This window comes from Bactrocera latifrons, unplaced genomic scaffold (assembly GCF_001853355.1).
Source record: "Bactrocera latifrons isolate USDA-ARS-PBARC rearing strain unplaced genomic scaffold, ASM185335v1 scaffold_58, whole genome shotgun sequence".
In the NCBI taxonomy this organism is placed as follows: domain Eukaryota; kingdom Metazoa; phylum Arthropoda; class Insecta; order Diptera; family Tephritidae; genus Bactrocera; species Bactrocera latifrons.
The window spans coordinates 134,707-160,245 of record NW_017537245.1 but is presented as its reverse complement, the minus strand read 5'-3'; the positions used below and the strand labels follow the sequence as shown (position 1 = coordinate 160,245).

The 25,539-nt window shown below is 36.2% G+C and overlaps 1 protein-coding gene across 3 annotated transcripts in view; it reads right to left on the bottom strand.

The window, feature by feature from the left end:
* The window catches only part of LOC108974677 (hemicentin-2), a 255,062-nt gene extending 230,102 nt beyond the window's left edge, over positions 1-24,960 (bottom strand). For all 3 annotated transcript variants that reach the window (XM_018942660.1, XM_018942662.1, XM_018942661.1), the window contains exons 1-2: positions 23,262-24,960; positions 10,732-10,791 (exon numbers count right to left, since the gene is read on the bottom strand). The gene's annotated coding sequence lies outside the window, so the exon portion shown is untranslated. The remainder of the gene's footprint in view (positions 1-10,731; positions 10,792-23,261) is intronic.
* Positions 24,961-25,539: the final 579 nt, after the last annotated feature.

Genomic DNA, 25,539 nt, shown 5'->3' with positions numbered 1-25,539 from the left:
TTTTTTGCATATTAACTGAGACACTGAAACAAGAATTTGGATTGTCCGCCACTATCACGCACTGGAGTCCGTAGTTGGACCATAATGAGACTTGTAAACGATTTTGGCGAGCATGGCACAGTCAACAAAAGACCTTACCATCGGAATCCTTCAGCTCGAATGGAGGAAACAATCGTTGCTGTAGCTGCTGCTATACAAAACAATCCACGTGTTTCGACAAGAAGCTAATCTGCTCAAAGGGGTGTAAGCAGCAGTCATTACAGTCAATTATGTACAAAGATTTGGACTTATTCCCATATAAAATGCTGCAGACTTGCCGATTTGCTTGGAATTTTGCCAGAAGATGCTTCAAATGGTGGAAGAGGATGGAAACATGTTGAACTGTCTCTTCATGTCTGACGAGACCCATTTCGATTTAAACGGCAACATAAATAAACAAAATTGTCGAATATGGAGTGCTTCCGACACACAGATATTCCATGAGACGGAATTGTATCCACTTCGTGTCACAGTGTGGTGTGCAGTTTCATCACGCTGCATTGTCGGGCCGTACTTCGTCGAAGAAAACGGTTACTGGAGACGAATGAGAATTTCTTTCAACTCTGTGTGGTTTCAGCAAGATGATGCAGCTCCTCACATAGCTCAACCTGTTATGACTGAATTGCAATGAAAATTTCCCAATAAGCTGATATCCAGAAGCTCCATATTCCGTTGGCCACCCAGATCGCCTGACCATACTGCACCTGACTTTTTCTTGTGGGGTTATTGCAAACAGAAAGTCTACAAAGCAAAACCAACAAATTTGAATGAACTAAGGCAATTCATTCGAGAAATAATTGCGGCTATTCCTCATCTCTTCAAGCAGTAATGAACAACTTTTTGGTAAGATGCGCACATGCATCAACGAGCAGGGGGGAGCATTTAAATTGCATTATTTTTAAAACTAATTAAGCTATATTTAATAAAATTGAGTGAGCTTTAACATGAATAAAAGAAAAATTAATTCCATACACTGAAAAAAAATGTTTGAGTTTCTTAATCTTGCAAAATTCATCAGCCACCCTGTATTGTATTATGTAAACAAAAAAGGGACAACAATGGCAAAAATGCACAGAATTTTCAGTATTTGAATGCCGAGGGTCACATGATATTTCACATTCAATCAACCAAATACCACACACAATGCCGATTTTACTTTTCGTAAGTAAAGACTTCTGACCGAAGATTACATGGGCTGAAGCACATGCACACAGCGCGAAAAAAAGTAAAGAAGCAGAGAAGAGCAAAAAACTAGCTTAGTTTGACTACACGTACATAAATAGGTGCATAGAAGCAAATGGCTAAATTTAAGAGCGAAAAAATGGCTGTCCTTAAATATTATACACACAAATCCCATAGCAGCACATAATCACCACTTAAGCAGATGTAGAGCAGATACGCACTTATATGGTATGTATGAGGTGAGCAGGAAATGACAACCGTTGCGCACACTTGCAATGCACATCAATAGCAAACAACAATTAGAGCAGCAACACAAATTCGCATGAGCTTTACTTACAAATGAGAACAGGCGTGTGAAGAGCAAAATGAAACTGCGTAAACTGCAGAGATGCTTTAAAAAGCTTACACGCACACATAACCACTTACTCTTTATATACACACATAGTAAATGTGTTAGCTTAGCTAGGAAAAACAAGCAGAAAAGTACTTAAGTAGCCAACGGCAGGTCCGTCCAAAAAGTGTTTCTATGTTTATCACACAAGAGGATTACTTTTGGTTAGAACAAACGCTTACGCGTGGGACAGAATTACTTTTGTAGCTCGGTATAAGTATATTCAAATACATTTCAATACACGGAAATACATATATTCTAATACATATACGAGTATATGTAGACTTAAGCACGCTTTATTTGTGCAAGTACTAATTTAAATAAGGAAAATAAGGAAATAAAGTGTTACTAAGCATACAAAGTAATTTTTACTTAACGAGCAGGAAAGTGCGGATTCGGCCTAATACCCGCAGCCACCGGAGAAAAAGTTTCGGCGCAGCAGTATTAAGCAGACAGATTAAGAAAATAGCTAAGTATACAGGCAGACGGCTAATTTGTGTGCGCCACAGTAATTTGGAGAGTTGCCGTAGCTGTTATAAGGTAATTTGTACACATATACTTTTTTGTATATATGTATATGCGCATTAAGTACAGGTACACGCAGCACATAAGAGACACCTAAAGTACGGATGGTGAAAAGATTTTTTGTGCGAAAACTTTGGTCAGCTGCACATTATTTATTTACTTTCTTAATAATTAGTTATTCCGTTAGTGAAGAAAATATATTTCGGTACTTATTTTTTGTTTCACGATATTATAACAGTATTTTCGAGTATTCTCTTTCTCGAGAACACAGCGTAAAATATACCAAAGCAGTTTAAAACGGTGGAAAAAAAGTGAAAGAAAAAATCATTCTGAAAGCTAACTTCGATTGCCGACCGTTCATAATCTCAATGCTCTTTAAGGAGTTATATACAGTTAGAATTAAAAAAAATCTTTTTTTTTCGTAATGTACATATATTTAAGAATTCACACAGAGATTTCATATCATTCCACTGAATATTTTCAAAGTCACTGGCAAATTTTAAAAGACTTTTCAGAGGGCTTGCAAGTATAAAGTCAAACTGTAAATACGTTTTACAACCCGATAACGGCAAAACCGACAAATTTTAATACGAGCCTCTTAAATATATTTTTTAGTAATCATACAAAACTTTTTTTCTTATCCGTAAATATTCTTATATAAACAATTTAAGGCCGTAACTTTGTTCAAAAGTGGATTCTTTTGTTTGGGTTTTACTATCAGAGGATCAAGTTTAGAATATAGTGGTCACCGCAAAACGTGTCTTTTTGAGAGAAGCTAACGGAGTTTAGGCATAGTTCCTTTCCAAATAAATATTTTTACTACTACTAAGTCTAAGTCTAAGGTTTTTGCATCAATAAATTTTAAGGTTTTCTCAAAAACATTCTTCAAAATTATTTTTCCGGCTTTTCAAATATATATAAACCCTTACGATATTTAATAAGAGACGAAACATATCTTATAGCATTGAAGGAAATGTAGAGCTCTGTCAGTGCTCGATAATAAATATCAAAAACAGTATTGCTGCAGTTGATCGTGAAAGCAAAAGTGAGAGACATTTTTACTAAACCTGCATTCATAGAGTATAGTAGATGAAAGTAGGGTAGAACTTGAGAGGAAAGAGAGGAAAGTAGAGTACAGCAGAGCACAGTAGAGTAAAGAAGAGTAGAATATAGTAGCATAGAGTAGATTAGAGCAGAGTATATTGAAGCAAAATATTTGGTTGTCAAATATCTTCCTATCCGCTTTTTTGTCTTTTGAATTTCGCGGTTATGCATAAAGCGCTACAGAGCTCTTATCTGGCAATACTATATATCTTTGAAAGGTTTTGGCATAACCTACAAAACAACAATAGGCATGTTTAGTTTGGATATTGCGTTCAAAAGTTATAGACGTGTAAACATGGAGTTCACTAACCCCGAATTCGCGCTATTTTTAAGTTTTCCTTCGTTAAGGGCAATTCCGCTAGAGAACGTTTTGTCAGAATAATGGTGTTTTGGGGGATGGTGCTTTATCAAACGACTCCATAGATAAGCCAGCCGGCGGAAGAACTGTGACGACGAATACCGATCATCTCGTGACATTACCCAAGAGATGGGAGTTAGTCACCAAACCATTTTATACTATCAGCAAAAGGTTGGATACACAAAAAAGCTTACTGTTTGGGTGCCGCATGATTTGACGCAAAAAACCTCCTGGACCGAGTCAACGCCTGCAAAAGCTGCTGAAATGGAACGAACTCGACCAATTTTTGAAGCGGATGGTGACTGGCGACGAAAAATGGATCACATACGACAATATCAAGCGAAAACGGTCGAAGGCCGGTCAATCGTCTCAAATAGTGGCCAAACCGGTATTGACTCCCAAAAAGGTTTTGCTGTGTGTGTGGGAGTCACCCACTACGAGCTGCCCCCATATGGTCCCATTCTAACATCTACTACGAACAACTGGACTGCTTGAAGCTGGCGTCCAGAATTGGCCAACAGGAAGGGTGTAGTGTTCGCCAGGACAACGCCAGACCACACACTTAGTTGATGACTCGTCTGATGTAACGGGATCTCGGAAAAGAGGTTTTATCGCATCGACCATATAGCCTGGACATAGCGCCAAGTTCCTGCCCATGGCGAACGCCCTTGTTGATGTAAAGTTGAACTCAAAAGAGGCTTGTGAAAAGTGGCTGTCCAAGTTCTTCGAAAATAAGGAGGCGGTCTTCTTCGAGGGAGTATTATGAAGTTGTGTTCTGGATGGAAACATATTATCGAATGAAACGGCGCCTTTTTGCACTAAATCCGATCACTGTTGACAACATTTGACAACACATATATTGTTATACATGTTCGTCTGTCTGTCCGGCTTTCTATACGCGAACAAGTCTTTCAACTTCTGTTTTGTCAATGATACTTGATTAAAATTTTTGTTTGATATCCCTTGATTAGACATATAGGTCTCATATAAGCTTATTGTTCAATATCAAGTTCTTATATAAAACAGATTTTAAATTGGCAAGGTATTTTCATTCAATTTGGGCCACACTGTATTATATTATTGGGCCACACATAATTAATTATTTTATAACCTCTCATGATATAAGTAAAGCACACGTGTTCATAGCGTGGGTGCGGCCAAAATTACCGCGCATTCATGCTTACAATATTTTTTGTCTCCTGTGATTGAAGCTAAACCGAATCAGTGTCGCATTTTCTTGGTTTCGAAATAATGTTTGTTTTTCAATTTTAATTTAAGATTTAAATAAATAAAGTAGCTAATCCTCAAAAATCACGTAACAATACATGTTTGAGATTAATTAAATTTTCACAGGCGACAAATACACTAGGTATTGTGTATATGAAGAGCATATGTCGTATGCCACAAGAAATAACTGACCACTCCATACTTTTCACTTGACATTAATTGGTTGAGCATAAAGGTATTAAATGAAATTCCTTCAGAAATTTACTAAAACAGCTACAAATACGGAATTTCTATTAAAGCAAATAGCTTAGTGCTGAGGTGAGTAAATACGGGCACATAAAAGTAAGCGTACCAGCAGGCCAGCTGCGGTCGCACACCTGCTGTTGGAATTTTTATGACACCTTGTGGATATTTCCACTATGGTTTGGTATAAATGACATGCTCTTTAGCTAATTAGTTACTTGTATAGCATGTATTTAGGCGCACAAACAGACAGCCGTGACAGCATAAGTATATGCTATAGCTGTTTGTTGGGTAAAAACAATCAAATTTCAATTAGCAAATGTTGGAGATATCTTCATGGGTATTTCTTGCAAGACAGGTGAAAAGGATCCAGGCTTTTGTATATAAACAAGACGAGAGACCAGCTGTGAAGTAATTTAAATATAAATTTATATGTAGTGAGATTATATGGTATGGAAAGAGCTTGCTTATAGCCAAATAATACTAAAAATTAGTACATATATTACTAATCATATCCAGGCAAGTTTTAAAACCTAAAAGACGATTTTCACAATTGTTTAACAATTTATAAGCGGGTTCGAAAACCCTACACTTTTATTGTTCTGGTTTTTAAACAGAAATTTTACAGTTTTAATATTAAAACCTGTAAAATTGCATATAGTCTTCCAAACAAGCCACGGATATTTATAAGGCGCCATCTTATATGACTCTAAAAATTATACCGTTTTGAAATTTTAACCAACAATTAATTTCACTTTTAAATATTGGTAACAAATATCGTTAGTAAAATTTTAACCCTTTAAAACTCATGCTCACTGCTTACTTCTACCCTCTGCTCGTTCATTTATTTTGGAATAAAATATAAAATTTAATTTTAGATATTTATAATGACCTTGAGTTTATAGCTAGTAGACTTAGGCTAAGTACAGATTTATGATCGACAAAAACTTCTTTGTTAATTTTTTTTGCAATTTGAATCCCACTGCAAGCAATAGATATTCACGTCGGATGAAAAGTAAATGTCTTTACTATATAAAATAGTATAATATATAAGCATATAGCAGACAAATTTAATAACTGCATATATATTAATACAGTTACGTAGCTGAACCTTTACCCTTGCTAGTCGTCCTTGTCTCTGTGGCATTCAGAGAAGCTTCTACTATACACTTTTATTTAGAATACAATAGAAATTCTTAAAACACTTTCATGCATTTTGTTCACAGCTCGTTGACTTTGTTTCGCCACTTCTTGAAGCAAGAGCTTATACGAGTACACTAACACTTTGGCAACAACACATGAATTTATACTTTTATGGCCGCATGAATGTGGGTGTAGTTGTGCGAGAATATACGTCTGCATGGAGTGAAAGCAACGACCAAAGTCAAATTTGTACAGATGAATATAAAGAAGCTTGAAACTACGAAGAACTGTTGTGACTGCGACTGTATTTATAGTGAAGTGTTATGCATGCGTTAAGATAAACAGGGTGAGACTTCTGCAGGCAGTTCATTTCTATGCATCTCTGGGTAAGTTTGGAATACTTAAACAGAAGGAGGTTTGACTGAGTCATTGAAGCTGGTTATTTTAGCGGCAAAAACATTCCTCAAGTAGTCTGGAGGAAAGCAAACTAGTTGTTAGTTCTTGATCAAATAAACCATAAAATCGGTTTCATCGGAGAGGGTTTATATAAATGTTTTAGATATATCCATGCGTGGCTCATTGGCCCAACAGATTAACCTAACCTAACCTAAACAGTAACTCTAACTTATTATATTTAAACTGTAATTATGTTTTCAATTCATTCTGTGAAATGTCTACAAAACTGTGAGTAATAAATAAAATACATTATTTTTATTTCTTATTCACTGGCACGCCACAACAAGAGCACGCCATTAGAAACTGCTTGTTGCTATGTGCGCCAATTGGAGATTCCAAGCGAAGCCAGGTCCTTCTCCGCCTAGTCTTTCCAACGTTTTCTTCGTCCATACGGATGACATGACCCAGCTAGTGTACGCGCTGTCTCTTACAGCTCATTATTCTATCGAATGCGATATTCGCTGTAGCCAATGCGCAAAGCACCATAAATCTTCCGCAAAACCTTTTTCTCGAAAACTCGTAACGTCGACTCTTCAGACGTTGTTGCCGCCCGTGCCTCTGCGCCATATAGCAGGACGGGAATAAGGAGTGACTTACAGAGTTTGGTTTTCGATCGTCGAGAGAGGATTTTACTTTTCAATTGCCCACTGAGTCCGAAGTAGCACGTGTTGGCAAGACACTGGATATCAGAGCAGAGAACTATCCCACGGTAGTGGCGCACATGGGGGGTTTCCACTTAAATTCCAATCGTTGGACATGATTTTATCGGACCACTTATAAAATATCTATATATATAAGAAAAATTTGCTCAGATCGCATCATTATATTATAGCAAACAAGTAAAATATTTTTAGAGGAGAAGGAATAATATTTCTATAATTTGTAGAACTCACAGCTCAAAAAAATAATAATTACTTGGAAGCACAAAATTTAAGAAAATAGATTTGTGTAATCAATTAGGTGCGCATTGCCGAAAATGACTAATTATCTGCGAAATGACCGAGAGCTAATTAAAAAACGATACACCAGTTTGTTCTTGGGAGAAATGTAACTGTGCTGTTTAAATGAAACAAAGCCAAAGACCAGCAGCAAATTTGCCATCAGACATTCATTAACTAGCACAATACTATACATACATATATAGAGGAAATAATTATAATTTAGTATATACATAGGAAACCTTAGCTCCACGCAGATTTCCGTATTAGCACATAGAAAACAGTTTTATTGTAGTTCCTTGCAGATTTTCGTATTTAATTCACACGATTTAATAATGAATCGCGTGGGCTAGGAAATGCAATAGAAAATAAATTAACTATTTATGCTACAAACGCATATAGGCTTACAACTATATAGCGACTTGTTTAATTTGGTAGCAGAAAACACGCTACATTTGCAAAACGCCATTAAATAATCAATAACTTAATCTAGACCCTTACCGCTGGCGCTGAAGTTCTTGCTGGCAATGTCATTCGCCTAATGTAAACAATCAATCATTCAACAAACTAGCGGAAAGAACGGAATAATTGCCTAAAATGCTAACTGTACTACGTCAGATGTCAGCAGGTGGGCCTAAAAGTGGCATGGAGTGGACGATATGAATAAGTGATATAATACCGAGCTTAAGCGGAAATTTAATAATGTTTAATTTACTTGGTATCCAATTGATTGCTCTCTGGTTAGGGTTTAGTTTCTTAGTTTTTGGCTGTTCTGCCAGCTGTGCGATTGACGTTTTGGTTGCCTAATTAGTATTTTACATGTGTCGTGAACTGGCTAGCACTTATTTCGGCAGGAGGTGAACAGCAGGAAAATATCGTAAACCATTTCCTCCATCTCAGTTTTTAGAAATGAAAATGCTCAATTCACGTCAAGATTTCACGTAAGTGATTTTGGAAGTGAAATTTCCTCTTATTATTACAAAAAGCGTCAATCCTTTCTCTTTCGTGTATCTTTTACCGAATTCAACTTCGATAGCTTTAATAATTTTTTCTACACCGATATGACTTAACCATCTGAACAGAACTTGACGTTGAAATACACGTTGACAAATACAGACAACGCACTGATTTCGAGTCTACAATTCACTACGACTAAACCCGTCATTTAGGAGTGCCAATTCATGTATGCAGAGCTCACTTCACATACATAACAGTGTTGCAAAGGGCATATTTAGGAGTGCAAGGAATCAAAACATCTAGGGGGACGAACTGAAAATATTTACTTATTGGAAACTTTTGAATCCCATAATAAAGGAAGTGAGCTCCATTTATGGTCTCTACGAGCGATAGGAACTTATGCTGAAAAATCCACATAAAATAGCTTCTATGTGGAATACAATCAGATTGCGATCTTAACAACCCAGTCTACAAGGTTCCTTACAAAGTAAACAGGAATATACTTAGCGCCCCCTGGAGGCGCCATCTATAGGTCGACTTGTACGTTACAATTTGCTATCTCTATTTATTGTCCAGTGAGAGTTTCATGACATTTCAGCTATAGGAAGTAAAGTAATTGCGTTTTAAGTGTCAGTATGTTTGTGTTAAATGACGATCAACATGTGGGCAAGTCACAATCCGTGATCACCGGAAATTCGATCGAAACTGTGCGGGAAAAAATCAAAAAAAAAAAAAAAAAAAAAAAAAAAAAAAAAAAAAAAAAAAAAAAAAAAAAAAAAAAAAAAAAAAAAAAAAGAAAAAAAAATGGAATTGAACATCTTAAAACATCGACTTATCGCATTTTAACCGAACATTTGGGCTTACGAAAAGTGTGTGCCCGGTTTGTTCCGCACAAATTGACTGACGACCAAAAATTGCTCAGAATCCAACATTCCAAGGACATCATTAAAGAGATCAAAAAGAACATTTTAATCATTAACCACTCCCCGTGTTCACCAGATATGGCATCAGCTATGCAAATATGGCGGCAAAAAACTGTAAAATGCATGTATCAGCTACTATGGAAGATATATTCGGATGAAAACATGCCCGATGATAGGAACCTAAATAGGCTCTGCCGAATCCACAATCTGCTTCAATTATTTTGGGATACAAAATGAAGATGTCTTTCGACAAACCAGACTTACACTTTGTACTCGCCTTAGTTTCAATACAGAAGCAGTAATGGTGGTTAAGCACGCACTTGAGTTCCACAAGGAAATATTATACTGAATACTGAATTTTTATGAAATTATTATTATGTTTTGAATGATAAACTTTTCGATCTCATTAATTAACACCTCGACCTCGACCTCGACCTCGACTTCGGCGCGTCAAATACTTTTATAATGCTCGGATGGACTTGAGCTTTACATTACCTAAGCAAAGTGTTTTCTTGTTTTTTCCAATCAATCGCACTAGTCTATTTTTAAACGCAGTTTGTTATTTAAAACCAATAGCATTTCTTCTTCACCAAATCGCAACAAAATTTTAGTTAAACTTCTAATTCAACTTCAAGAAAATATAAGTAAACACATACATAAATACTTTATATTTTATCCCAACTAATTTCCATAAAATATGTTCTTGAATTTGTATACTTTGCATTGGCTTCCTATATATCCAACGGTCTTTTCCAACATAGTCTCGTTTTAAAGTTTTCTTACTTATTTGATCTTTTTTATTACATTTTCGCAATTCTCATTTTATTTTGCTGTATTCTTTGCAGACTCTTATTGTGTTGATTTTATCTGCCAAAATGAGATTTTCTCTGGTCTTGTAATCGTATTAATGCGTTTGCTTGAGAAAGCTGGCTTGTCACCGACGTGTCGCGTCGCCTGTCACACGACAGCAATTTCTTTTGTATGCACAGCAGCAAATTTACATGAAATCCTTTTTCGGCAATTTGTGCGTGCTTAAAGATTTTAAAACATGCGATACGAGTATTCATTGACATGTGAATGTTAACCGCTTTTGAATATATAATGTGTGTACTTATTCACATACACATATGTAAACATGTTATTGTGTATTTAATTTCTATACATTTTGCATTACGACATTTCTTATTCATTGTAGAATATCTATATAAATGGCTTCGTGCTTATTATTTGTTGAGTTTGATTTACCTTTTCTGATAACTCTATTTGCTGGTGCTTGAATTTCGTATAAAGTCCATTGATTCACAGCTGTAAAATAAAGTTAAAATATTTTCTATAATTTTTAATCTTAAACCTTAAAATTAAATAATTCATAAATGTCATTTATATTTACAGTTACATTATTTTTCATTTTATGAGTTTAGGACATAGAATTAGTGAATAAAATTCTAATTAATTTGAACGCATCTTTTCAAAGCGGAGCTTTTGCAACTCTTGCAGCGTTCCATATTTCTGTAAGGATAATACCAATACCAGAATCGGCTTTCATTAAGCATGTCTTTAAGAATATTATTTAATAAAATATATAGGAAAATCTGAGTAAAGCCGTCATATAGCAAATATTGTGAAATTCGTTTTTTTTTTTTAAGTGCTTTTGTGCGAAACATTAACAAGTTTTAGTGAGTTAAGTAGTTGAGCACTTTTTGCTATATCAGAAGAAGAAGCAAGTCTTTAACATTATAGATTTATCGAAAACGGCAGAATCGAACCACGTAACAAATTATGCTAGAGAAAAACTCTCACTAGGAATAGGCTATTATTCTATCATCATGTTGGTCAAGTACCACATTAGACATCCTCGTCCAATGAAATTAAATTGACCGCACTACTAGAGTGCGTAAGAATGCTAACAAGATTCCTGCTGAAAACAACGCATTTCTGGCATAGACGCAGTCACCTCTGGGACACCAGAAAACATACTCCTGCAATGAAAGGAAGACGAAGTCTGGTTACCAGCAAATGAATCCACTTAGAGAACAATAACCTTTAAACCATAGGTTTTTCTAAGCCGCTTTGATTTGGCTGGTTTAAGCGAAGTGTTGTGACAACAGGAGACGGCACCGGTCGCAGTGCATTCTTCTGATTTCGATCAATATATCTATCTATGCATTAAGACCACTTAAAAAGTATTAGCTTTTCGAGTATCATGATTCGATTGAAGCGTTAACAGCTCAATATTTCATTTCATCGGTTTTTCATTTTGCCAACCTTCGCTATTTTTCGCTGAATTTTATTAACTTGGACCATATTCCACCGATTAATAATCGATTAATAATTGATAAAGTCACCATTAAGCAGGTTGCAAAAGTGATGTCGTGAATTAAACGAAAAGGCCACTACGACATCAGCCGCTGCCTTACAATTTTTCGTACAATTTAATCAATGTGCATACGAGTTACGCTTTAGAGTCAATATTAGGCATAAAGATCATTGCATTTTCTATATGAAAAAAAAAGGTAAGCTGAGGATCCATCTCCTTCATTATATAATAATAGAATTCGTTAAGATTTTATTGAAGAGATACTGAAAATATATGTGCTCTCACCAATACATTTCCACTTTAAGAATATTTACAAAATATGACTAAAGTTTCAGACCATTTACAGTTGGTCTTAAAATGTATACTACTCGCATATGCAAGAATAAACACTTCATGCGCCACAGACATTTTCTTACAATTTTCAGAAGTTTTTGCTTTTACGACCAAACTTGAGCCTGATACGCGCTGACAAGTTCATATAACGGCAGATAACTGAATTTCCGACTTTCTATAGATACATGCGGAATGCATGCCATTCCGAAGTGTATGTGGTCTATATTTATTTTGGCATGCATGAAGTAGAATGTGTACTTTAAGTGTGTTTGCCAGCGACGCAGTAATGGCTGCGTGTAACATGTTTATATATTCACAGCCATCAACACCAATGAGGCTATTGTGCATGTGACAACAGTTGAATATAAAGCAGCGTCAAACATATACAAACAACTACAACGTTTGCAAAGTAAAGAATATATGAAAAATATTGCTCATACGCCAGGGAGCACCAAACTCATATCGGCGACAACATTTGTGATTTTACTTGCCAGGGCAGAGCGAATATTTACGAAAACGTCAATGAGGAGGTGCAAGCATCAGCCGCCAACAACAAAAATAACAAACCCGCTAATGTGACAGTGAACAACGAGCCAGACGCAATGACAGGCGCAGCGGAAGAGCTTTTGTTGATTTAAAAAATGAAAGGAGCTGAAATGAAATAAAGTAAAAAGCCACAAACATGACCTCGTTAAATGTCTGACAAGAGTTGGCACATGTGCGCCGCGAATGCGCCTATGCAAGCGTGTAAATGTAATATTGCATGAACCCAAGTGTGTGTGTGTGCGTATGTGTATCAGCGACCGCTGTCATTGGGGTCGCTGATGTTTAAATGACATTCAGTCATTCATTCACTCGGGCAAGCAGTCAAAAATACTCATATAAAGGCACAAAAAATGCATTAACCAAACAATCAGTTCGTCAGGTCGTCAGTCAGTTAGTCATTCAAGTGTGGAGTATTTGCATGCCTCTCAACTGTCAAATTTAGCAAATTTAAATTAATTCTGGCAGTCAGCGTCTACGCACGTACTCATGCGCTTGTAACGATAATGATATATGTTTATATAAACACACATCTGCTGACGTATCATTTATCTTCAGCGACGGAAATTCGAAATAATCGAGTTAAAGAAATCTCGCTTTTAAAGCGAAAAAATCTTTTTTGATGCAAAAAGTGTTACATTTGAGCGGAAATTAACGAGAAATAGCGTTCAGGCATGAATTTGAATACAGTAATTGAATTTTTGCATCTGTTTTCTCTGCATACCTTTTCTATAAGGATATTCATCAGTGTTGCCTCTTTTACACAGATTACTAATAACGGTACTAAAGCAGATTTACTGGTGAATATATGTTATAAAAATACTTGCGCAAATAAATTGAACGGTAAAAAACAGTACACTTAGGTAGCTGAGGTCTCTGCCGGTCTTCTAAATCACTGCGCGGATATGGAGCGGAAAGTAGTATGAGCGTATAACTAAAGGTCATTGAACTTATTGACTAATGATTCAAAACTGTATGCGATGATCACATGCACAATTTACTTAAAGCCAACAAATTTCCTCCCTTCTTGGATAACTTAACGATGCTAGACTACCACACTCGTTCCCAGCTGTTATAAAAAATAAAATTTGTGAAAATTTAATCCATTCTTACCATAAAAATATAATATTATATAAAAAAACATTTTCCACAGATTTTAAAAACATATCTCACACATTAATCGATATTTTCGGCAAAGAACAATTATTGTTCGATTCTGACAACTTTTATAACAGATATCTCCAAAAATTAGTGTTAGTTATATTTTCATATACTTTTTTAAGGCTAATCCCGGCTTCGAAAAACATTTTCCAGAAAACGAATAATAAATTTCGAGTAAAAGCTCGAAGAAAGAAGAAAAAAGTTATTTGTATGGGAGACATATGTTATAATTGTCTGAGCTTCTTTAGTTTCACTGTCAATGTTAAGTACATATCAGAGGACTTTTCAGCAAAATTATGAACTTGGAGTTTTTAACATGAAAATGAATAAATAATCGGTTTAATGTAAATACATTAGAAGTTATTCAATATTTTTGCTTTTGCGAAAGTCATCCTACAATCTACTAAACTAATGGAGCTTAGACTGATGACAGAAGAAAAGTAGGCATGGTACGGCGAAGGATACGACTTAGTTTGGAGGATATGCTTAGCTTTAGAGTTTCGATAGATCAAAACTTTTATTATATTTTCTCGATTCAGGGCATTTTGGTAAAGATTTATTATCTATATACGGCTGTTGTTCCAATAAACCATTTTATATTTAAGAAAGTTCAAAATATTATGTATTGTCCTAAGCGTCCCTTTCTTGTTATTAGTTTGCTTAAATTGCTCTCCATGAAAATAAATATATATTATATTTCTAATTAAAGTTTGCAACACATATAACTATATATAAACTTTGCTATCGGCCATAACTAACAACTGAAACAATAAATTGAAATACTCTTTCAAATAATTTCTTTAAATACAAATATCTTAAAGAATTCAGCCATCACTCGAATACTTCACTCACTTTCTTATTTGACCTTACAGAAGCCAAGTTACGAGTACCTTCCTTATTTCCTCATTTGCGCAAGTGAAGCAGACGAACTTCGTTCGGAGCTAATGAGAAGAACTTTAATTATTTTTGAGTGTGCGAAGTAGCGGTGCCACAAGGCAAGTGCTGTAAACAGCAGCAACACTTCACTCACCACACCCGTCTGCCGGTATTTTCCTTAATGGTTTCCTTATTCATTTATGCTTAAATTGAAAAATTGTTTATTATGACTTTTTTGTTGTCGCTGCAGGCCATTAAATTTAATGTGCGTACCCTCCTTTGAAATTTCTTTCTGCAAACCAGTGCCTCATATTTGTTAAGTCTGCAGAACAAAATTTTCTTACTCATCGTAAAATCTTTGCTGGAGGAGTTTTTGTAAATATTTTACTTCTGGTCCCTTTATGATATCTTTGGCTACAATAATATAGTATACCTTATCCCTTTGATCTGCTGGTGCTAGTTAAGGAGGGAGTCTGCTTTAGAAGCTTCAAAAATCGGTTTCTTGAAGATTTTTAGGAGGAAAAGAAATATTTGACTAAATCTAAATTTCTAGGGCTTACAGCTATGTATTTAAATATCACTCAAACATTTTTTGGATACGAAATCTCTGATATTCTGCCTTTGAGATGCAATTACCCGAGGCATCTCTCATGTGCATTTGTCGGACGGCGGGCAGGATGCAGGTCGCAATTTCTATCGAAAACAAAAGATTCAAAGAGATTCGCATTTTTTTATAATTTATCTTCTAGTTAAACTAAAAAACTTGTAAAGTTTTACAATTTTTTTTTAGAAATTGGACAAAAAGCAGTTTTTGACTTGTCTGAAAAGTAAAAATAAATTGATAATTCAAATTCCCCTAGTATATATTAAGAAAAAATTTACTCCAGGAGGAGTAGGACTCTCCTTAATTACAGTGCCAAATTTGCGGAAAATTTTGTCCAGTGATTCAATTTTATCAAAAATACGAGCATAGTCTGGTACAAAGCCTTCAAGGACGGTCGAGAGATCGTTGAAAACATGACTCGTTCTGTATGAACTTCCATCACTTCAACTGATTAAAATATTTAAAAATTTAAAGATATTGTGATCAGATTCGTCAGGCAAGAAAGTTTGACATCTATCGTGAGTTTGTTCGAATGATTTTGGTGGATATTTTGGGTATGAAACGCGTTCCAGCTCGTCAGGTCATGTTTTTTTTTTTTTTTTTGATGTACATACGTGGCTTGGTGCATCATGAGTTGGTTCCGGAAGGACAGGCGGTCAACAAGGAAAGTTTGCGTAAGAACGTCCGTCGAAAACTACAGGAGTTGTGAAAAAACAATTCTTAGATTTTACAATACGATAATGCACCAACGCATCGATCCACGATTGTGACCGAATTTAAAGCCAAAAACGCAATGAATATCATCGATAAATCACCGTTATGACCAGATTCGGCTCCATGTGACTTTTTGTGTTCCCCAAATTGAAATTGCCGCCTTGTGGAACCCGTTCTTAGTCGACTAAGAGATAAAATAAAATTCGCTGAAGGGACTGAAAGCCATCCCAAAAAGTGCTTATGAAAAACGTTCCGAGGACTGGAGAAGTCATTGGAATAAGCATATTACATCGAGTTGGGATTGCTTTGAATGCAACAAAATAAATATTTATGAATAATTAAATATTTTGCGTTTTATTTACAACCTCCGTACACTTTTTTGTCACAATAAACATATCGACGTAATTTTCTACGCCGATTGGTTTTAGCTAATGGAAAGAATCATTGAGTGGACAAAATTAGTAGACTCTGTAGCTCTGCTGATGTCATAGGAAATTTTGTGCATATGATTTGCTAATAAGTCACGAAAGCTTAAACTCTCTCCTTAACCATTTAGTATAGTTCTGGCCATGTGATATGTGACATAGGTAAATGTTGCTGGTAGAATCGAGCTGATTGAAAGCACAACAAAGAAGTTCGTATTTCGAATTTTATTAAAGCAACAAATGAAACACGAAGGAGTGAACTTTATCACCCACACATAAGCGACCATTAAAATATATCACGAGTATTATGTGTCATCATTTTTTTACAATCCTTAAAAAATAGCTTCGCACTTGCTTCAAGCAACGATATCCCACAAGCCACAGAATTTGATTACACTCTTCGGTTTTATAATGCTATATTAAATGGACGTGGATCTTTGTCTTACAAATCTCTTGTTTTGCATTTGAGAGATACTATTTTGTTTTGTTTGTTTTTTTTTATATTTTATGCCATAAAATAAATATCATAATAAACTGCTGTGTTTCAAACGACTTTCATTGATTTTATATAGTTTCCTCAAAAATTTGTGGTGTCTTGAGTGTCGCAGCTACATGCATTAAATGGCCCATAATTATATGTTTTGCAGTAAAAAGAGCAAAAGAAACTTTTCGGGAACAGGTTAGTTGATATTTGCTGATTTATGATGAAGACGGCACGACTTAAATAATATACAATGTGCCACTGTGCCATACTACACAAGAATTATAAATACCTCTAAAGCTGTCCAATCAAATTTAACGGCGTCAAGATTACAGATTTCGATAATTTGTAAGAAATAAACTATTTTTTTAATGAAAGTATTTCCGTTACCAAATTTTAGTACCCTGAGTGGGAGAAAACTTGGCCAAGATATTTCTAAAATTCAGAAATTAGCGTCGGAGACCCTATAAAATGTATCAGCATAAAAAAATTGTCCGTGTCATAAGGTGAGTCGCTTTAACCATTTCTGTCCGTCTTCTCATGCATACACGAGATATAGTGCCTCAGCGTGTAAAACATTGATGCGAAATTTTGCAGTCGTCTTTCCAAGAAGCTGCGCCTTTGTCAGAATTACCAATATCAGACCACTAGACATAAAGCTGTCGTAGAAGCAAAAGTTAAAGTATTTCACCATATATATATTATATGTATAATAATACATACGTAGGAAAGCTTTGTATTTCACAAGATATCTTCTCAAAATTACAATAAGTGCCTTTTTATCGAAAAAGTTTGCATTTGACGGTATATCTGCTCAAAATTTGGCAAGGATTGTTTTCCGAGAAGTTATTGAGAACACATCACTAAAGCATAGAACTACCATTCGAACTTTACAATCGTTTAAAATCCAGTCTCTTCATTGAAAACTTTGCTATTGGACTATACATTTGAAATTTGGTCAGCTTATTGCTCCAGCCAACGTCACCATTTCCGTAGACGTTTTTTGAACGAAAATTGTATCTCTTTATACCCTTTATTGCCGCAAAATACACACTTGCTAAGCACATTAAAGCTTCGATGCAGCCGAGGTTAACGTTTTTATTTGTTGTTATCTTAAATAGCTCTCAAAATTTTTCAAGTTACAGCTTTAAATTTAGTATTTAATTTTTATTTCGCTTCCAGACACCTCACATATACGAGTAAATATGAGTATTCATAAATAAAGTTCGAAAATCGCTACCCACCACAGCAGCATACAAAACCAGCTGTGCAAACCGAAATTCAGCATTAATTATACTGTTTGAATTTCTCAGAATAATACCTGCATAACTATATGGGCATGCCAGACAACTCACTTTCACTACTTATTTCAGAAATGTCACAGATTAAGTTGCAGCAATCGGAGCATATCTCTTAAACTTGCGCACTTTCGCATGCCAGCATTATGCGAAATAAATTCCGTAAGTTTATTTTCCGCCAGCACAAGTTGCCGGCTGCGCCTTTCGCATGCGAGTTCTGAAAATGTCTGTTTAATTGCTGCAAGCATATTTTTACGCATGCAAACGAGCAAGTAGGTTATGCGCTTTTGCGCTATTTATGCGCTTGTTGGATGCAACTTCGCATGCTGCAACTTCATAAAAGTGTCTGAACAAAAACGCAAGAACAACAACAACAACAAACGCAGTGAAGGCAACAGCGAAAGTAGCAAGTACGGCCACCAGCAGCATATCAGCACAGATACATGTATACAAGTGTGAGTGAGTGTGTGTGGCGCCCATCTTGTTGTTGCCAGCACAACGGACTATTGTCTGAAAAATAGTTTGTTTACTAAACAAGCGCTAGTTTGCGCTTGGCGTACGAGTATGTAAATTGCCAAAACAAGTAGTGTGTGGGCGAGCACTCATCCGCCATGGCATACATGAATGGCGTTGCCAAACAACCAACCGAATAATATCACCACGCATCGCTGACACTATTCCCGTTCTAAAATCAGTTGAGCAGGCAAAACGGCATAGTTTGCGAACGTGTATGTGTGTGTGTGTGTGTGTTGCTGGAATATGTGTGTTTTATGGCATACTAATGACTCGGCAATAACAGCGCCAACAGTGTCAAGCACGTCATCAGCCGCATGTCAGACGCGCGACTTTGATGCCTGACTTTTGACTGAACTTCCTCTACTCAACTACTTCACGCTCTGCGGGCAATATGGCCACCAAATCACGCACATACACACAAATGCAATAACTCTTGTGTAGCTTCCACTTCAAGTTGTCGCCGTTGCGCGTGAGGCGAGGTGCCGCAACGTGGCAGGAGGCATCTATGGTACCACAGCAGCAACAGTAACAACAATATCAGCATTTGTCGCCCAACATTAAAGGTCAACAGCAGCGTCGCCGACAACAGTGTTAACACTGACTCGGGCGATAATGAAATTCGCATTGTTCTTGTGACACAAAAAGTGGCTGCCTTTTCACTATATACGGATACACGGTGTGTAGTGTGAGCATATGCCTGCTTGGGCTTTTGGCTTTGTCTTTGCCTTTCTCTCCATTTCGAGCATTGTCTGTTTGTCAGTGGCACTTTGTCGCTGTTGTGACGCCGCCGCCATCGCCGTGCTGACTTTTATTTGACAAACACTTCATTCCACATTTCTACTATCAAGTGCGAACGTCTCTAAGCATGTATGTGTCTGTGTCGGTGTGTCAGTGTGTTTTGCGTCAATGGTTCGTGACTTTGCAAAGTGTGAAATTTATAAAGGAGCGCGACATTGTCTGGCCTTTGCATAACTTGACTTTCGCTCCCGTTGACGGCGCTCCACAGCCACTCATTCAATGCTAATGGAGTTCTACTCATCGCAATTATTGCGTCCTGTTTCACTTTTACTGTTATTTTATATCGTGTGTATGCTAGCGTGAAGGCATAGTGTACTGAGATTTCGTTGTAGGTGGTCTCGTTGGGATAAGTTTGAGATTGCTTTTTTTTAATTTCAATAATTTTCATCACACTTTGTTTTAAATGTCGTTCTTTATATGAATGTTTGACTTAGTTCAAGGAACTCCATTTAAAACAAAAAGAGTGATGAAAATTATAGCGAATAATAAATATTATATACCTAAACGAAGATGTAGAGATCAAAAATGGAAAAAAAAAATCAAAGAAATATTGACCTTTGCTGAAGAGCTCGTTATTGTAAAAATCAAAAATATCAGAAGGTGCCGCAATATATTTCCAAATTATTTAACATATTTTGTTATAGAACTACCTGCGTTTATTTCATGTATTCAACATGCACATAATCCTACATAACTAACTATATATTTCCAATCGTGTCGCCCTATATAAAAGTAATTGTTATGTACCTTTAAAGTTAGTTAAAAAATAAGTTTCTAAAGTTAAACAAAGGATAAGTCTCTATCCCTTTGCGCTTACCTAAATATTCACAAATAAAGAATTTTCCATATAAGAATTTTATATTTCACACCACATCTCGTCCACAGAATCGTTGCGAATATTGAAATAGGCTTACTTTGATTAAATTTTTTCAAAAATACAAACCTATGAATGGTACAAAACATACCTCGTTCTGAACGACTTCCAACCTAATCAACCGATGAAAATATTGTATTTACAAGTGAAGGATATGATGCAAGTGTGAGAAAGATGGTAACAGAGTTGGACATCTCCCGCATGTCCATTCGAATGATTTGGCTTGTTATTTTGGAAATTTTCTTTATATCCTTTTATATCCCGTTTTGTAGTTGAAACACTTTCTTCATTAGAAACTATTCTATCTTCTACTATCCTTTGATTTCTCGATTCAACTGGTTCTATCGAATCAGTTATTTCAATGTCTTACTTATGCGTACATATTTCTATAACCCCGCCAATTGTTAGCTAATTATTGTGTGAATCTAGCGGTTCTTGAGCGTCATCACGATCGGCCTCTCAATTATCACACCATGACTGTAGACAATGTTTCCAACTGTACGTTAATACCATGAAAATGAAAATAAAAAAATTAAAATTTTAAAGAAAGTTTAGCGGTCTGTTTCGAGTTGCAATATGCTCCGAAAGAGAAACGATGGCACTACTTTCCTACTTTTAGGAGCAAAGAAAAATACTAAAATATTTAAAAGAAAAGTTCAAAATTTTAATATAAAACAAATTAATTTCGGTTGCACCGAAGCTAAAATATGCTTCACAAATAAATAATTTTCTATACAAAGAACTTTAGTTTGAACATTACGTTTGTATGGAAGCTATAGTGATCTGACCTGAACAATTTTTTCAAGAAACTAAATGCTACAAGTAGATCTCGAACTGAGTTTCAGGGCAATGTAATATAGCAAGAAAAATCTTTTCATTTTAGAACTTCATTTTGATAGCAACTTGCTATAGAATCGAATCTGGAAACCTTTTCGGTAGTGGTAAAGATGTTTTGGGCTATAATTATTGCCAAATTTTTCATACAATGAAAGTATAGTGATAAGATATCGATGAATGAGCAACTATCTTTAAAATTAGCGAATATTCAGACGAACGACTAGACAGACTAGACGTCTTATCTCACCATTCTAATCATATTATATATATGTACATACCTAGATTTCGATTAGGAATTTCTAAGTGTCTTTCCGACCATTTTGAAAAGGCCTTGATGTATAGTTTTTATTTATTTTTAATTAGTAACGTAGACTTTGTCATCATGGAAAGATATACGTAGCTATCATCAAAATAATATTTTTCCAATAGCAACATTTTGTGCGCTATTCGTCGAATAGTTGAAAATTTCGAACGTTCGTTTTCTTTACATAATGTTCAAGTGCCAATAAGGCAAAGGATCTTTCGAAGTAATGAAAATATTGCTGCAATTGAAGCAAATGTTACTTAGGTACGCAATTTGATGATTCCAAGACGTACTCAAGAATTGGGACTGTCTCAAACAACAACCTGGCGGATTGCGCGAAAGGATTTGGGCTTGTATCCAAATAAAATGATTCTTACTTAAGAACTGAAGCCATTGAACCGAGGTAAATATCGTGAATTTGCTGATTTTGTCTTGGAACAACTTGAAAGCGATAACGTTTTCGGTCCATACTTTTTCGAAATGAAGCTGGTGGCACCGTTGCTGTCATTGGAGAGTGGTATAGATCGACGAGAACCAACTTTTTATGTTTGCAATTGGAAGAATTTGATCTTGGAGACATCTGGCTCCAAAAAGACGAGGCTGCATGCTACACAGCACGTACAACAACCGAATTATAAAAGTTAGGAGATTTGATTATTTCAAAAAGAAGTGAATCAACGCCATTATATTATTGCTTGCGAAAATTGGGTTCATCGGACTCCTTTCTGAAAAAGAAGTCGTGTAGACCATTTAAGTCATTTTATGTTCTGAACTTAATAGCATCGAATACAGTTCACACTAAGTAAAATACATTTGAATTTATTTAACAATTAGTTTTTTTTTTTTTTTTCAATAAATCATATTACTACTATTTGAAGTTCCTGTTTATATTATATTTTCATGTTTCCGCTTTTGTGCTACAAAAAAATTGCATATACCCTGTTCAGGATGTAACAAATTAATAAATAGTATACCTCGACACCGACAACATAAATGCACTTTTCAACTGTTAAATAAGGTGTTAGCGAGGTACACCATTCTAGGCATTTATGCGGATGGCTCGAAAATGGACGAGGGAGTTGGTGCGGCATATACTGCCAGAGTTAGACGACGATCTTGACAAAAACATGGTAAAAAGATTAAAACTCGACGAAAGGAGCTACCTGGGTGGTTGATCGGAACTACACAAAATTTCTATTGGCCCTCGATAGATGAGACTGTTGGAACATGATGGGAATACTGACTGGTCGTTGTCTGGTGGCAACACACGCTCGCAGTTTGGCGCTTACAGATATAGAAGACTGCAGGAAATGTCTAGAGCAATGCGCCGGGAAAAGAATGGAGCACCTTTTGTGCACTTAACAACTGAACTGCATCGGTACTCGCAAAGGACCAACCTGTTCTATGCTTGGCTTAGTAGCTTACCAGATTAACTTAACCTAACCTAATATAGTTTAGAAAAATTCTTAAAAGTTTACGAGTAAATAAGTAATTTATTAATACAGGTTCTGAAATCAAAAATCCAAGAATATTGTAACTCAGTTATTAATATTGAATCTATCAAAGTAATTAGTGACTTTGCAGTGAATATGGCGAACACATGTGTGATACAAAAAATAAAAGTTTCATAAAAATTCGATATAGTAAATCTTAAAACAACATGTGCTTTGCACTTAAATTAAATTTTCACTTACTTGTTGCCAGAATTTTAAGCTTTTTTTTTTTGTATTTTACATGACACTGATAAATAATTTCTTTGTTAATTCATATTCGAACACAACCAAAGTATAATGCGCTGATTTATTATGCAGTAAATATTAAAATTTAACTGCGCACACTTCCGTTGACACAGATAACAATTTATGTATTTTTTATTATATTGTATGCTATGCTATGCTATATGCAACACAAGCGTACGCTTTCCAAATCAAACAGGACACATTTGTAAGGGAAATTTTGCCAGCTTCTAGCAGTTTTTTTAGCACACTGTGATTTATGGCATTTACATTTATATTAATTACTATTACACAACTTTCTTATGCGCCGCACAACAACACAAATGGCAATGACACTTTATGTGGCACAGCTTTTTGACTTTCTGCCATTATTTCCGTTTCATGCTAGCGATTTTTTGCGATTTTTTGCGCCTTTTGCTCGTCGTGCATATTTAGGTTAACAACGCGCTGCGTTTCCCTACACAATGCTACACTTACACTTATATATGGGTATAGGTGTGTGTATGGCAACAAAGCCGACCGGACGCTGAAAAGTATGCAAACGAAATATGCTCGCAGGCGTGACACTCAAAACTCGCACTCAAGTGCGTTTTTTATTTGTTTTTATTTGCTGTGTTTATTTGTTTTAGACATTCATATAGCTGCTGCTGCTGCTGCTGCTGCTCGCTGCTTTACACGCCGTTACACCGCGCTGCGTGTTGCTGCTGTTGTTTTGCACACAAGTATTTGACTTTATGAATAATAAATGCGAACTTGCTTTATTTGTGTTGCAGCAACCGGAACGGCAGCACGAATATGCGATTGTGATTGTGAATGCGAATGCGAATCGTACAACTGCACTTTTTTCACGCTGCACTGTGTAGAAGGTTGCTTTGGTAAGCGTGCCACGCGTGACACGCAAGCGGATGCACTATTTGATTTATGTGTGCGCAAAAAGGTGTCAAGTTGTAATTGTTGTTGCTTTTTTCTTGTTTATTATACTTTTTCAAAAACGCGCTTTTTGTTTTTCGCAATAACAGTGTTCATATTTCTATAGCATACTTTTGGCGTTTATGCCTTTTTGCTTATTTTTCAAGTCGCACTGCTGCCACAGCTCTTGACGTTTTAATGCTAACAGATATCGCTACAAAAACAAAAGCAAACAACGTAACACGCACGAAACGCATGAATACCGCACACGTCCACCATTTGTGGAAGAGCGATGGGTACAGGATGTAAAGGAAAAAATTAAGTAAGAACGTTTTAAAGCCGCGACTCACAACGTTAACGCACTATCACGCAGAATTATAGCAATTCGGTATTATAGAGCTGTATGTGCCGCAAACTTTATACGCAGCTAACAAACACACACACTCACGTTTGAGCACACCACTCTACTGCGGATTTTATTTGCACGTGCACGGGGGTTTTCTACAAAACTTTAACGTGCTTCAGACAATATTGTCGTTCGAAAGCCATCATATACAAGCACAAACCGCACTTAGTCACTTTTGAAAAGCGCTTTTAAGTAATTTTCGAAAATTTAATTTTCCATTATTTTCACCAATTTGTACCAAAACTGTGGGCCGTTGAAAATATCAATACCGGTTTGATGATGCGCTTTTCAAGCGTCAAACTAACGTCGTGCGTTGACAGCCGTTGCCACTGGTCAGCTATCATCGAGTATTCACCGTAGACTAGTCCTGGTGTACGCCCGTGCAGCGCAACACATAGCACGAGTGGAAGCCAAACGTCAATGCGCGAGTGTATGCGTACGTGTGGCATACATTTAGGAGGCGGCTGTCGCGCTTACTTCGTGCGCGCTCGGCGCTGTGCCACAGCAAGCCTGGAGCAATCGTGCAGGCGCTACTCTCGCACACATACGCACACCAACGAACCGACCGAAAGCAACTCGTTAATTGAGCATGAGAGCATGGACGCGTTAAAGTCGCTCACGGCACCATATTTCAGCAACTCAACTTGAAATGGAGTGGCCTTTGCTGGACAAATCGCTTCAAACGTCAACGTAGTAGCGAGGAAGTCAATTAGTGGACTCGACATCGTGCAGAGTTGTTAATGAAATTTAGCTGCTGAGGGTTTCTTACATCGGCAGTGGAAACTCAGTTGTATGCTCTCTCACCCAGCTACTCTCAAGTACTCTCACATACGTTTAACTATATTTAACGATTGTAGGACTTTCTTCGTTAAAGCTTTTATCCTACTTTTTGGTAGGTCGTCCGCTCTTTAAGCTCCTGCT